The sequence below is a fragment of the Camelus dromedarius genome, chromosome 29 (assembly GCF_036321535.1).
Source record: "Camelus dromedarius isolate mCamDro1 chromosome 29, mCamDro1.pat, whole genome shotgun sequence".
Classification (NCBI taxonomy): Eukaryota; Metazoa; Chordata; class Mammalia; order Artiodactyla; family Camelidae; genus Camelus; species Camelus dromedarius.
Window position 1 is genome coordinate 9,721,764 of NC_087464.1, and position 13,107 is coordinate 9,734,870.

Here is a 13,107-nt window from a genome sequence, read left to right on the forward strand (position 1 = left end):
TTTTATTTGATGGGGCATCAGCATAGGTAAACCTTTTCTATTATTTCTTTTTGAGTCAAGGAAGATGGAATTTGAAATACAGAACACAGAACCCATTTGGACTGGATGGATTATGGCCAAGTTCAGTTGGTTGGAGAGGATCACTTTTCTCGAATGTCATCCTAAATCTGCTGACTGCGTGGTTCCCTTTCAGATCTGTCTTTTCACCCTCCAAAGAGGCTCCTTGGAAGATAATGTCTGAGCCATCCCCAGTGACAAGAGTCTGTCTCCAGTGAGACCTCTCTGTCTTCGGAGTGGACTCTGAGAGGCTGAGAGCAGACAGGTTCTAATGAGCTATCCAAGAGTATTTTATGTACAGAGAGAGAAGAGTGGGGTAGCTCAGATCCCTACAGGTCCTTTGTGTTCAAGCCAAAGAAAATTAGAGTTGAGACGTGAACCAGAGAGGAGTTCGACATAAACACCAACAGTGGAACTCAGATCAGTCAGTCATTAGCTGATTTATAACATCTAGCTGAGTTTCCCTGCTCATTCCTCTATCAAGTTTCTAAGTTGAGAGCCTCCTTCTACTTATGACACCTCTGCATCATTTGAGAAAATATTATTCATCCAAGTTATTTAAAAAATTCTTGTGTACAGCTTTCCTCCAATCTCATTTTAGAGAACATTGCTTGAGGCTGAGATTTAAAGATATCACATTGATGGGAAACTATTTGAGACTAGTTTCTTTCTATGAATCTTTTAAGGAAACGTATTTACTCTAAAAGCTAATCTTTGCAAGTTGGGAACCAAATTTCTTGAAAACAGAAGTACGGACTACTTGTAGCTTCCCATTCACATTGGTTTAATGTATTTAGGGGAACCCTGGAGCTGGTACGTTCCCTCATGAAATTAGACGGAACTGTTTTCAACTTAAACGTGGTTTGATTTGAATGGTTATGTGGCAATAATTTTGACTTTTGATAAATGTATTGTCTTGGAAAATGTGCATTTCACTGATTGCCTTTGGCTTTTAGTTTTGGAGTCCCCTCAATTCATTATTTCCAGGATCTAATTATGTTCATTTATTTCTTTTTTTGGGGGGAGGGTGTAATTAGGTTTACTTATTCATTATTTAAAAAACTTTTTTTTTTTTTAAATGGAGGTACTAGGGATTGAACCTGTGTATGCTAAGCATGTGCTCAACCACTGAATTACACCCTCCCCCTAGTTACGTTCATTTATAATTCAGTAAAGTCTTGATTGTATCCAGAAACCTACAAGATATCTCAGAATGCCACTTCCCTTTTCACATCTCAGGTCTGGTTTCCGGGGAACACAGCAAGCGAGCCTAATTTTGTCCCTCTGCCTCTGCCTGATCCACCGCCTCCTCCCTCCTCCCAGAGCCTCTGGGTCTTCATTCCTCTGAGCTCTCAGATGCTCCTCTGGGTTCTCTTCATCCTGCATCTTCCAGACTCTCTAACATAGAACGTCACTTGGCAGCTCTCCGATGTGAAGTACTGAGCTTCTTGGAAGCAGGAAAAAAAAGCTGAATATGAGCAAGTAGAAACCCCGTTTGTAGTTGTAAAAACGAGTAAAGTGTAGACTATGTCTAGGGGGTTTTCTTGGGATGATGAGATGTGAGCTGCTGGACATTTTGCTCTGCTTTTCTGGTTTCAGGTGCTCCTCTTCTAGCCCATTCTTTTCTAGCGGGTGCATGGTTCCACAGGTTTTCACTGCCAAAGCTGAAAACAGACACTCAGCATTCTAACCAGATCTTCTCAAAAGCAGAAAATGACAGGACTTGTGTCTCATCTTTTCCTCCTCTACCCATTTTATTCCTCCCGTCCCTTGACTCCAAACACAGAAAGGACTTGCCGTCAGGGGTTATCTGGCAAACTCTAGGCTGGGAAATGTCTCTCAATCTTTCCTTCTGAAAGTCTGCTACCTGAGAGGCAACAATTTGCTTGGGAAAACTCATGGGTTGGGTGCTGGGAAGACTTCAGTCTAGTCTAGTGCCCTCTTGACTGACCTTGGACGATCATTTTATCTCCCCCAGTTTTCTTCTCTGTAAAATGAACAAACTGTATGTATCTGAATAATTTTTTTCTTTCTTTCTTGCCCCGATGTTCTCACAGTGAGCTGTATTATAAGTAATCATGGGAAAAACAATAAGACGATGTTTAAGCGAACAATTGAATCTTGAAGAATATAATCTCAATTTAAGTAAGGCACTGGTATCATATCTGGAAAGGCCAGTGAATTTGATGTGTATAGATGACCAAGCATTTCCTCTCCTCTTTATTTAGACCTAAAGTTGACCCGCCTTTGGAGTTTTCTTAGTTCTCGTTGAGGACACGTGGTTGTGTAAATACACCATTAAAAACTGCCTTTCCGGGCAGAGACCCCTGCATGTGGATGTCCCATGGGATTTAGTGACCAGCCTGGCTTTCTTAGCCAGAATCAGAGTTTAAAAATGGCTTTAAATAAACATTTCTATTCTGGCTTGTCCAAGATTTCTGACAAAAATCTATTTTTATTTGTGTGTTATTTAATGTTATTTTTTTTAATGTAAAACATATTTCAGTCCTTTTGCATTTAAGTTGATACAGGCTATTGGCCACCTGGTGACTCTGGTGTGTGTATTGGGAGCTGGACGGAACCAGTAAGTCTTTCTTTTGTCCCTCATTCATTTTGTCTCCTCAAGCTGGCCTGTTGCAGCAGATAAAAGGAAAAGATGTTGTTTTTTGATCCAAAGACTGAAGAACTCCCTCTGTGCAAAGTATGGCAGCAGCCCCCATCCCCTGTAGAACCAAGGCCACGGGAACACGATCAGAAAAAGAATGGCCGCCTGGGTTTCATGCCTCTTTCCTTGATGTTGGCACCAAGAGGCTTCTGCTGAGGGCCTGTGATTCCCTTGCACCTTGCTGCCAAGTTGACAAGGACATGGGCCAGCTGACTGAAGGAGTTAACTGTTGTTTCCCCCGCGTGATTCAGCCTCATGCGATAATAACTTAGCAAACATGTCCAGCAGGATGACCTGGGAACCTCAGAGCTACCTGATGTAGCTCAGACTCAGTTCCTGTCTCCCCTGAGAAAAATGGCTTCTGCTTTCTCTTTCATTTCCCCAGCTGTATGATGATCAGTGCTTTTGCTGCCCAAACTCAGAAATTTAGCCGTACCTCTGAACTTTGTTTTATCTCTGTTCCTCTTGTGCCCTGTATGCTAACACCCATCTAGTCTTACGGACAGTTTCTGGCTTCTGCACCCTAAGTCTCTCCTCTCGATTTCTGTTACCCTGTTTAGCTGAGGCTCTCAGATCTTCAGGCCTAAATTATTGAAACAACTCCCAAGGTGAGGTTCCTTTTTCATCACTTACTGCGTATGATTTTCTCCTCCAGCCACCTCTCTTCTCCTCATGTCCCCATGACTTGTGGCTTAATCTTGTTTTCCCACCCAAAGGAGACAGTTTTCATCCCCTCATACATTTCAACCCACAGTCCTCAACGAGCCCGTCTTGACTTCTCTACAAACCAGTGAACACTTTTGCGTGGATACTAACCACACCGTTAACCTTTATCTTATACTTCATTATTCTCATTTGAGGAAACACATACAGCACTTAATGCAGTCTTCTTGAAGCTATTAGAATTGTGAACAAGATTGTATGAAGTTTATAAATCTGGTCAGGGAGTTAGGTATAGAGGTTGGTAGGAATAATAATACTAGGACACTGGTTATCGTTGTTTGAGCGCCTCTTATGTGCCAGGAAATACTCTGAGCATTTTGTTGTCATTGAGTTATTTAGTGTTGGCGGTAATCCTATAAGGTTGTTACGCCATATCCCATTTCACAGATGTGAAAACAGAGGTGCAGACAGGCTCAAACCACTGAAGACCAAGTTTTAAAAGGACTACAAAGGATTATGAACGCCCTGTAGGAGAGATGACTCTTGCACAGTTGGGATAAAGGTGATGGAAGAGGTTTAACAGGAAGAAGGAAGTGATATGGTATTTTCCATTTCATTAACTAGAAATGCTACCTCCTTCAGCCTCATACTGTTTGCACTCCTGATTGGATGGAAAGCTCCTTGAGGATGGATGTTAATTCTCTTGGTCTCCTCCACAGCGTCTAACCCAGTATTTTTCATCCAGCAGCTATGTGTTGATAGAAGATTAATGACCTTCTGTCTTGAGCATTGAGATGCTGTGTTTCGGATTTTTTCTTTGTTTTGTTTTCACTGTTTCCAGATATATACACTGACAGTCTTCTATTTTGATTTGGGGGAAATAAGTTACTTAGTATACATACTGTGTGCATGTCAATACAGTTCAAATAACAATAACATTTAAAATTTTTAATTAATTACGAAATACTTTGGGACCCATTTTCGTCCATTTATCCTAATCACAAGGATTTGCCAAGCAAGAATGGATATACAATGGCCTTTCAATCAGTGCATTTAAAGTTCATTTTAAAGTTTGGTAGCTCTGAAATGTCTGAACTAAAACAGAATTTATGATTGACTAGCAACTTTTGTTCACCAATCACGTCCTTTAAATTAAATGCAGTTAAAAACTGTGTAAAAAAAGAGTAATTATTTGTGATTTAATTGGTTTCCAGAATATGCAAACAGCTAATACAACTAAATAACAAACAAACAAACAAAATTCAGTCAAAAATAAGCAGAAGACCGAAAGAAGCATTTCCCCAGTGAAGAAATACAAATGGCCAATAGGCACATGAAAAAAAATGCTCAATATTGCTAATTATCAGAGGAATGCAAATCAATACTACGATGGGATATTACCTCACACTAGTCAGAATGGCCATCATTAAAAATTCCACAAACAATAAATGCTGGAGAGGGTGTGGAGAAAAGGGAGCCCTCCTACACTGCTGGTGGGAATGCAGTTTGGTGCAGCCATTATGGAAAACAGTATGGAGATTCCTTAAAAAACTAAAAATTCACTTTCCATTTGATCCAGCAATCCCACTCCTAGGCATATATCTAGAAGGACCCATACTTCAGAATGACACTTGCACCCCAGTGTTCATAGCAGCACTATTTACAGTAGCCAAGGCATGGCAGCAGCCTAAATGTCCATCAACAGATGACTGGATAAAGAAGATGTGGCAAATACATACAATGGAATACTACTCAGCCATAGAAGATGCCATTTACAGCAACATGGATGGCTCTGGAGATTGTTACACTAAGTGAAGTAAGGCAGAAGAAGACGAAAAATACCATATGATATCACTTAGATGTGGAATGTAAAGAAAATGGTACAAATGAACTTATCTACAAAACAGAAATGGGCTCACAGACAGAGAAAACAAACTTAAGGTTACCAGGGGGAAAAAGTGAGGTGGAGGGATAAATTGGGAGCTTGGGATTTACAGATACTAACTGCTGTATATGAAATAAACAACAAGGTCTTACTATATAGCACAGGGAACTATGTTCAATAACTTGTAATAGTCTATAATAAAACATACATATGAAAAAGAATATATATATGTATAAATGAATCATTTTGCTGAATACCAGAAATTAACACAATATTATTAACTGACTATATTCAATAAAAAATAAATAAATAAAATAATGCAGCCACTTCAGAAGAAAAGAAAGAAAAAGAAAGTTAAAGTTAAGATACATTTTGCCAGTGATTCATTTGTCCTTTCCAAGGGCACATAACACATACTTAAATAAAGAGAACTGACCATTTGAATAAGAACTGTTGAGGCATTCTTGTCCAGAAAGCTGCACATTCAGAAATATTAATTTGACATTGTTTTCTGAGTTCTTCTGAAGTAAAAATAATGTAAAGAGTTTTGTGTGTAAACACTATTGTCAAGGACATGATTCCTTTCGGGTTGACTTTCTGAAATTCACATCTTCTTCAATAAACTTTATTGGGTATCACAAAAAGAATTTTAAGAGCAAAAGAAAACATTTTTTTTTAAATGAATGTGTAAACATAGAGCTTACTAACACCGGATTTATTGTTTTTTATATTTGATCCATTCTAATGTCCTACAGTTACAGTTACTCAATATATAACCTTCATTTAAAAGATACGTTCGAGATTTGCAGATACTAACTATTGTATATAAAATAGATAAACAACAAGTTTCTCCTGTATAGCACAGGGAACCATATTCAATATCTTGTAGTAACCTATGGTGAAGAAGGACATGAGAACAAATGTATGTGTGTTCCTATGTGACTGAAGTGTTGGGCTGTACACCAGTAATTGACACAACATTGTAAACTGACTGTACTGCAATAAAAATATATTAAAATTTAAAAAATTATAAATAGACTATACTTCAATAAACAATAAAAATAAAATAATAAAATGAAGTTTTCTTGGAATCCAACAAAAAGTTATGTCCTAAGAGGTGGTTAACTGAGAAAAAAGAAAAAAGTAAAAATAATGTTTGACAGATTTTTTTTTTTTACCATCCAAACTTCCCCCCATCTCTTCATCTCCTTTCAAGCTATAGTTTAAAAAGTCCTGAACAGCCTTTTGAAGTTTACAAAGTGTGAGGGGCAACAGGAGCTTCCTATCTCCACCAATTATTACACATTTTTAATTAAAAATCAGAAAAAATGGTAGAAGAAATGTAATCTCAGAATAAAGTTTAAAATTATTAAATATATTTTATTTTTAAATCATTATCCTTACATCTCTCACATTGTTGTGACCTGGGGTCTGGGACTCCCTGCAATAAGGAAGCATCCGTTTCATATTTTCTGAAACAAGAGTGTCATTGAAACACAAAAAAGTATTCAGGTGAATTTGATGGAAATTTCTGATGGTGTTCTATCTTTTTCTTAAAGATGGTGACAATTTTTTATGAATGATACTTGTTACGCTCATTTATGAATTAATTGATACAATAAATGGATTGTTTATCTCTCACTTCAGTTGATCTGAGATCAAGGTATGACACACAGAGAAATTGTAAACAAGGTCTACACCAGACTAGAACAGAGTCTCATATAAACACAAATTCAATAGGACGTTAGAAAATGGATTAGAGCACTTTAACACTCACATTTTTTTCTGTTTGGGGTTTTAAAATATTCCTTTTCTGATTATTTAAAAGATTATAAATACTCAAGGGCAGAAATTTTAGAATTTGGAAAGACCATATAAAGAGGATTATATGGTCTTTCTTATAATCTTTTGAGAGCGACGTTGGTTATCATTATATTTTAATTCCTTATAAATGACATGTACATGTAAAATATTTAAGAATCAGTTTTGCATGAGTGTTGACCAACAGGAAGCACTGTTACATGTAAACAATTGACCTGGGTGAATCATCCTGTTTCGCTGAATATAATTTCTGTTGTATATATACAAATGTATGTCCATAAATAATGTAATATTTATAAATTTGTGTATTCATTATATGCATATACATAAAATACACAATCTTTTAAATTTATAAATGCTGAATACGATAATTGCCATGTTGATGTTTAGATTACCCTAACTATTATTTATCTCTGGTTAATCTGTGAAAAATAGTTGCTAGATAAATTAGAAATATAAATTTGATTTTGGGGGGAGGATGGATTTTTAAACTACTTAACAAATACCTTCAAAGTACCTGTTTATTAGCAATGACTATGGAAGTATAAATCATTCTTACTACAACCAAACAGAATCTGAAATATGAACTTTTGCAGGGCAAAAGTTTCTTATCACTGACAGGGTTACAGCACAGAATTTTAATAATTTGCTTGGCGTTTTAAGCTATTTGCACTCTTCAGCAATTAATTCATTTTTTAAGCACCATTCCTCCAGCCGTGAGTTCTAAGAATTCAATATTTTACTCTATTAACATTTCACTTGACTATCCAACCTCATTGTTTGAGAACAAATTGAGCATTTCTAGAATGAATTTAACGAACTTGTTTCTCTAGGAAGCAAACTTGTATTCTGGATACACTGTGATCTTGTCAGTACTAAATTACATTGGAAGCTTTACAGATTCTCAATGAAGAATTAAGTGCATCTTGAAGCTTGTATATGAAGATATCCTTCCCCAAATACAGAGTCATTCACTTGGAAATCCATGAGGGAGGTTTGAAGTATTTTTGAAAAATTAGGGGAAAGAAAAGAAGCTCCATCTTTCTCCTTATAACTCCAAAGAGATAGCGTAGTCTAGAACAATCAAAAAGGTTTCAGGTAAGATACATGTAGACTTAGGCTAAGAGTTGCCTCTTTGATATTGAGGTAAGAGTGTGTTCACCTTATTCTGAAGGAGGGTTTCTTTGTTTTAACACATTAAACTGTAGCCAACTGTTTGGTTATTGCAAAAGTACCTGGACCTGAGCAGTCACCGAGGTGAGAAGGTCTAATAAAGAATCAACTGAAAATTAGATTTTAGCACAAACGTGCCCTCCATCACTCATGGTAACAGATCACAGAGCGCCTTACAGAATAGCCTCACCTCCCATTTGCAATGAGAGTCCTAGGCCAGGATCACACACTTTTCTACATGTATTCACACCCCAAAAATGCCCTGTGCCGGGGAATTCACTCCATCAGAGGAGAGCGATTTCTCTCCTCATTTGTGTTTGAAACATGAAAACAACATAACAGCTGCATGCTGCATTGAATAAGGAAGATACACATGCATTTAAATCACTTATATCTTACTTTTTTATGATGCAATTGTGAATTATGTTCCTTTTGCATCTGTAATTAGAGGGCAGAACAGATGGTGAAGGCTTCGTTTAAAGTGATGTGTCCATTAAAATAACCTAGGCTGCCAAATGATTGCTCACTGTAACAGGGTATTCATTCACCATGGCAGGCACTTTGCTGTACTGAAATATGTTGCAAAGGCCCCTGGACTATACATGACGCTTATTATTTTTAAGGGCTTTCCAATAAAAGGGTTCACTGTAGCACAGATAGCTTTGTACCTCATTTATCTTCCGAGCATATGTTTTACTATATTGTTCTAATTAAAAAGTGACCTTGTATGTAATGATCAGAACTCAGTGCTGAAAATGATTCATATAGGAGCTGACGATATGGGAAGACAGTCCAAGCCATATTAAACTGGGCAGTGAGGCGAGGGTTGGGGCAGTGGCTTTGAGGGAGAAAATCTTTTCCCAAGATCATAGTGCAAAGAGTTTAGAAGATTCCATTCATCTCTGGGACAAGTTAACCTCTTACTGCCTATTATTTGGAGAAGATTTTCAGGGAGAAAAACAAAAACATTGAAAACAAAAGGGTAAGAAATGTCAGCATCAGATTTGGTTCCAAGATGCTCGTATAAAATTTAATTATTTTCCATTGGGCCAAAGCATACCGACTTCTGCGTTGTTCAAAGCTATTAAAAGATGCATTTTGTTCTGCTTTGCTTGATCAAGATATGTTGGAACTTTGGGGCATATCAAATTCTGTCAGTTATAATAATAAATATTATTCAACTTTCATTTTTATCAGCTTCCGAGGACAAAGAGCTTTCAAATATCATTTCCTAGAATGTCTAGAACTTTGCAGAATAGCTATTATAATTTCCTCACTATGAAAGAGAAGTCAGTTTTAGACGGATTATGAGGACAGCCTTACTCTTCCAGCTCGTAAAGGCATTTAAAAGAAAAACATTGAAAATAATAGAAGAAAACATGAACGAGTTTGTTATGCAATTTCCAGAGAAAGAACTAAGTAAAAATTGGTAAAAAAAAATCAAAAGCACTTGTTAAAAATTTCACAAACATAATTAAAATGCCAACACTTGACTAAAAAAAAAACATTTGCAATGGGTATGAAAGGAAAAATGTTAACCTTGATACGGGAAGAACTCATACAAATCAATTAAAAAAAGTACTGAGACTCTTAACAGGCAGACGCTACAAAGGTAAAAGCAGATAGTTTATAGGAGGAAACACAAATCACGAATTAAAATCAAGAATGTGTTTCGGCTTTCTTTGTTCAACTCTTTTAAAATAAATAAGAAAAAATACCATTTTCAACTAGAACATTAGGAACCCTTTCAAAATGTTCATACTCACTCTGAAGATTCAGAAAGAAGGCCATTGTGGTGAAGAAAACACATGTCAGAGACATATTTTTGAAAACATATTTGAACAATTTGTATCAGGAACATTAAAAAAATTGTGTATATTTTATCTATGACTTCTACAAATCAGTACTAAGCAATCGAGCAGAAATGTATACCAAACTTTGTGTGTTTGAATGTTAAGTATAATGTTACTTATTGAATTAAAACAATCTTTGAAATTCACCTAATTTTCAGAACCTGGGTAATACTTTGATAAATTTTAATATTTTTGCATAATGCTCAAATATATTAGCATTACAAATAATATCCTTAAGGGAACTATATTCAGTATCTTGTAGTAGCCTATAATGAAAAAGAATAGGCAAATGAATATATGTATGTGTATGTATGACTGAAATATGACGCTGTACACCAGACATTGACGCAAGATTGTAAACTGACTAGACTTCAATTAAAAAAAAATCTTAAAATTTGGGTTCTCTTTGCATTCAAAGGAGAAAGCTTGCATACACAGATATATTCCAAACTTCATTATGAAAACTCATTTGTGGCAAATTGAATTCTGTCTCTCAGGCAGCCTTCTCTTAAATTTTGGTTAATCAATGGGAGATTCTCATACTTTGGCAGTTTTTCTTCACCAGTTTTTTTGTGAGTAGTTAATAGTCTGTAAATACTATTTAAATGCAGCAGGGGTGTTCACTATTTAGAATAATTCTGTAGGGACCCCTTTCACAGAAGAAAAAGTCTTTGGATAATACAAATATTCACCCCTGAATAATTTTTTATTGACTTTAAAATATCTTTTAAAATCTTTCAGGTGGAGCTTTCAGTCATCGGAAGAATACTTTTATTTCTGAAAAAAAAATTACTCCCATTTTATCAAATTAAATGTTTCCCCAACTTCTTTAGTGAACTTTAATTTGGCATTGTTACAAGAGGATGTGCTGTGGACAAGGAGATATTCTGAATGACAGCTCTTGGTTTTCAGATTCTCTGAACTGATATTTACAAAATCCCATAAAAATTTTTCCAACCTTTTGATGGGCATTGCCAACCTGGCGTGAAGCTGAGAGGTGAAACCGTGAAATTAAGCAGTTTTGCTTGGGCTTTGCATTCTCCTGGGAGGGACTTAGACATATCCACAGGCTTGACACTCCTGTGGAAACACAGTGGAAAATCACAACCACTTCCTTGATGCCAGGAGTAAGGAAACTGAGGTTCCATGCGAAGACTTCCTACCTAACTCGAGATCATCTCCTAATGTCTCAAAATGTCCCAAGCGGACTAAGATTATCATGAACACCAGGTTCAGAAGAAAATCTTGAGGATTAAGGAGATGGTGATATGGAAGGGATTTTCAATCTTGCATGGGGAAATCAAGCACTTATCACACTATGTGTGTTTTGACTGCTTTCTTGTCAGACTCCACTCCGGGCTGTAAAGTTCTGTAAGAGCAGGTACAAAGTAGGGAAGTGGCATAGCTCGGTGGTGGAGTGCGTGCTTAGCATATATGAGGTCCAGGGTTCAATCCCCAGCACCTCCACTAAAAATAAATAAACAAATAAACTGTATGACTTCCCCCTAAGAACTAATAAAATAAGTTAATAAAAAAAAAAAAAAAAAGAGCAGGTACAAAGCCTCATTCCTCTCTTCTTCCCGAGGGCTTCTTCCAGGCACTGGCATGGAGTCTTTGCTTTATAAATATGTATTTTCTCCTCTTTCTCCGGACCGCCACATCAAGGAGCAGTTTCTGAATGGAGTGTTATTATATTTTAAACTCATTGAAGGATACCCATATATTCCAAGGATCAATAGTTCTGCCAGAGCTTGTGTTATTTTTATTTATCAGCCTCTCTTCCATCATCATTAACTACTTCACATGAGGCCCTGAACAAAATTTAAAAATACTTTACCTGTCCATTAGGATCTTAGAATCTAGTGATTAATCAGTAATAAAGAGATTGAGTATTGGGCAGTCAAGATTCAGACATTTCACAATGTAAAAATATTCCAGACCTATTCTTTATTGATTTGAAATGGAATCATCAGGACATAAAAAAAAAGAGTCCAGGACTAGTATAAAATAAGGAATAGCTGAATAGACATTAAAATGGGATTGCCAAACATACCAAGGCAAAATGGTTCTTCTGTGTTTTTTTAATAAAAACTCAATTTTAAAATATCAATATTTTATGTTTTAATTTTTGATCTCTGACCAAGCTATTTGTCATTGTTGGAGTAGTGCTCTGCAACCACGACTTATATGCTTTTTCCTTGTGAAATGGGTCTTTGGTGATCATTCTTTTTCACTGAGTGCATCTATATTTCTGGGTTAAGACTTTTTGGTTTTTACTTCCCCAAAGGTTACATCTATAATAATTGTGTTACCCTACCTGCCAGTGGCCATTACTCAATTATTCTAACTCAACTCTATATGGTTTCCAGCAGGAGTAGGTTTCCCATTTCTTCCCGTACACAGATGTTTGCTTAATGAATGCCTGTGGTTTGTTTCCTCTGCCCCAGAAAATTCAGAGGCCATAGATCAGAGGAGAAAATGCTAATTCAAAGGCCGGGCATGATACGATAGGAAGCTTCAACCTGGTAAGATAAATTTAGAATTCTATGATTCATTTGAGGGATTTCTTGAGCCTATGCAAGTTTCAATTCATTAACATCAACCCGAGAATCTTCGCAGCTTGAACTATCTGCCCACCTAGGTAAGGTGGGCAGGCATGTGTGTGTCTGTGTGTGTGTGTTTGTAGGCTCACTGAGGCTCAGTGAGACTTAGAACATTGCTAATTCTGCTTGTGAGTGAAGGCGATCACTGACATGTTCTCACAGAGGACAGTTTTCAGATTTTGAAGAGATCTGTTGGGATAAACACATTCAAGATAATAGCATCGGGGCAGAACAAAAGCCACACCATTGTAAAAATGCCTTCAACCTGAAACATTCTGATGGAACTATGCATGAACAATGGACACAAACTGCCTAATGTGGTATGTAAAGATAGCAATAACCCTTAATGGCGACTGTAAAATGAAGCATTATGTTAGCCAGCAGAAA